At 44.8% G+C, this 2897-nt stretch overlaps 1 long non-coding RNA gene across 1 annotated transcript; it reads right to left on the bottom strand.

Annotated features, from left to right (window-relative positions):
• Nucleotides 1-1668: 1668 nt before the first annotated feature.
• On the bottom strand, nt 1669-2628 carry LOC135506520 (uncharacterized). The gene is made up of 3 exons (XR_010450530.1): nt 2540-2628; nt 2352-2441; nt 1669-1759 (listed from the first exon to the last, which is right to left on the bottom strand). It is a non-coding gene; the product is annotated as an uncharacterized LOC135506520 (long non-coding RNA).
• Nucleotides 2629-2897: the final 269 nt, after the last annotated feature.

Below are 2897 nucleotides of genomic sequence, written 5' to 3'. Positions count from 1 at the left end.
TTTGTGTCCATCTATCAACCGCGGAGTAACGAGAGTTACTGAGGGCTAATAAGAACATGTTATTCTCCCTTGTCAAACTATGCCATTCCACAGGAATGACATGGGTAGAGGGATTTACCTCTTGTCCTCATGAGAATGTGCAGCACCTTAACAAAGGTATTGGGTGTACACCTTGTGAAATGTTAGCGAGATGGCCAATGAACACCCCAGGGGTGAGACCTATGACCGACAGATAGACATAACTGAGACATAGTGTGACCATCTTGAGTACATGAAGGAACTACCTTCTGTTGTAAGTTTTCTCCACACTAGGAAAGCAGCAGAACCAATCCCAGGTGAAGACCCTGACCAGCTACCCATAAACGTTGGAGAATGAGTGAAACTCGGGGTCCAAAAGTGAAAATGGAAGGGTGTGTGGGTGTGTTCCAGGTAACCATGGTAACACCAACGGTCCTGCGGGCCGCAGAGAGGCCCGGCTGGCATCATCTCTCCCACTGCAAGCACCTTCCAGAGTGGAAGCCATGGATGAGCGACTGGAGGGAGGGAGAGCAGGGCCCCGAGAACATCTGAAGGAGGAAGAAGGTCCCGAGACAAAGGACAGAAGAACCAACAAGGTTCAGCCACAGAACCTGAAGAGTCACCAGATGTCGAGGAAACCATCATACACACACACACACTATGGTAGGTGAAACAAGAAAATTGCAACCATGGAAACATATGCAGGGTATTTATTGCTCTCAAAATCTTAGCCATTCCCTTTGTGGACGGGGATGTGGAGAATAATACATGGGTGAAAGCAGTGACATACATAGGATTACAGGGGAGGGGGAACACATCTGGCACACAGGTAATTATTTTCCAGAAACCCACCTCCACAGCATTTCGGTGGGGAACCCAGGCAGTACCAATTGGAAAGAAGGATTTTGGATGTAGATTACTCCATTTTATGAAAAGGAACAATACTAGGTCTCGACAAAGACAAAGCAATTATACTATTCTGATGTTGGTCAAAGGGGGAATGAAGCAGCATGGGAAGTTGTAGTAATGGGTATATGGATTCATAATTTGACATACTCCATGCAGGCCCTTACTAATTTGATAATACAGGGTTTTACTCAGTTGTCACTAAATGTGCAGAATTTGAAGGCAGTAGTGACCAGAGACGAAATGGCACATATTGGCTAAAGACAGGTCCCTTGGAATAAACGATGAGGATGACTGTGTCATGTTACTTCCTGACTCCTCTGACAACATGGCAGCTATTATTAATGATCTGGCTAAGTTAGGAGGTGCTCTGTGAAAAGCTGACAACCCCATCTTTGACCAAATTGGACACTGGTTTAATGGTGTATTTGGAAACGTGATGGGTAAGGTAATGATGTCCAGGTCTGCCATGATTGTTTCCGCTCCTGGTAGGACTACTGTGTTTTGCGTTTGATTTATGTATAATAAAGTGCTTGGCTGGAAAGACTGTTGATCATTTGGGGATTATGGGACACATGTATGTTGGGGTGGTCACAAGATGGGAGCAAACTCACCTAATGTGGTAGAGAGAAGATCTGGGAGATACTAGTGCTTGTCATGAATATATGGGTCAACTGAGAGAAGAGTATAGTGATAGGAGAAACTATGATAAAGGGGATTTTAGTGTGTTAGACTTACAGTAACAGGTGACAGGTGTAAACATTTCCAGGATAGGGGAAGGCATGGGAGCACCTTTTCGATGGATGTGGGTATGCAGGTGAAGTGCATGGCAGCTCTGAAAGAGAGATGCACAAAGTGACAGTAAGTAAACAGCTCAACAACATGACTGTGTGTATCCATGTGGGAATCCTCAAAAGGGGGGGGGGGGGGCACAATTTTCTTAACTGACAATAATCACACAACTAAATAGACTGAATGAGTGTAAGGCCGAGATTCAATCGGATAAAGCGTTAACCGGCGATAGCCGACTCCCGCAAAGCTGATGTTTTCGTGATGTTCCACGTGTAACAACGAGAAAGTGTAGGTTATATAGAAATAACGCAGCTCAAATTCAAAATCATTCAACTAAATAATGAGGATTTCTATCAGCCTAATCGAGATGTAGATTGCATCTCAAATTGCTGTGTTTTAACTTGTAAACAGGGCTGCATGAGATTTCTGTTAATGCGACTCCGTGCAGCCAATGGCAATGTCCGCTTTAGGTATAATGCCAGGAGCAGCTTGTGGATTTGCCAGCTCTAACACAGTTCCACCTCAGACACCGCCAAAACAACCGCTATGTGGATGTCGGCTAAAGCGGACGTGATTGAATACAGCCCCAAGTGAGGGAGAGTGTGCATGTGTGTACACATGCATGTGATAATTACCTCTATCACGCGTCGTGGCCGGTGTAGCAGATGCAGGGGCAGACGCCTGCAGCTGTGAAGACTGTGGTTGAGCTAATAGGGGTGTCAGATCTAAAAGAGAGAGGAACCATTTTCTTAAGTTGAAATAATTATACAACGAAACAGAGTGATTGATTGAGTGAGTGTGTATACCTGTGTATGATAAATACCTAGACCACATCACACTGCTTCAGGTCTACATGACTCTGGAAGTTCCAGCCTGCCAGACGATTACCTGTCACACACCGAGCCGGTTGGCAGATCTGAAAAATGGGCACAATATAATTTCAATGACTACACACTAACCTAAACAAAACAGACTGTGGGAGGCGCACAGTAGTACATAGAGCCATGACTACATGGAACTCTATTCCACATCAAGTAACTCACGCAAAGCAGTAAAATTGATTTAAAAAACAGATCCAAATAAACCTTATGTAACAGCGGGGACTGTGAAGAGACACATGCACACACAAGGAGTTTGTGTTGTAGACATGTGGTAGTAGAGTAGTGGTTCGAGGGCACACG

Source organism: Oncorhynchus masou, chromosome 20, assembly GCF_036934945.1.
Source record: "Oncorhynchus masou masou isolate Uvic2021 chromosome 20, UVic_Omas_1.1, whole genome shotgun sequence".
In the NCBI taxonomy this organism is placed as follows: domain Eukaryota; kingdom Metazoa; phylum Chordata; class Actinopteri; order Salmoniformes; family Salmonidae; genus Oncorhynchus; species Oncorhynchus masou.
This window is presented reverse-complemented; position numbering and strand designations above follow the sequence as displayed.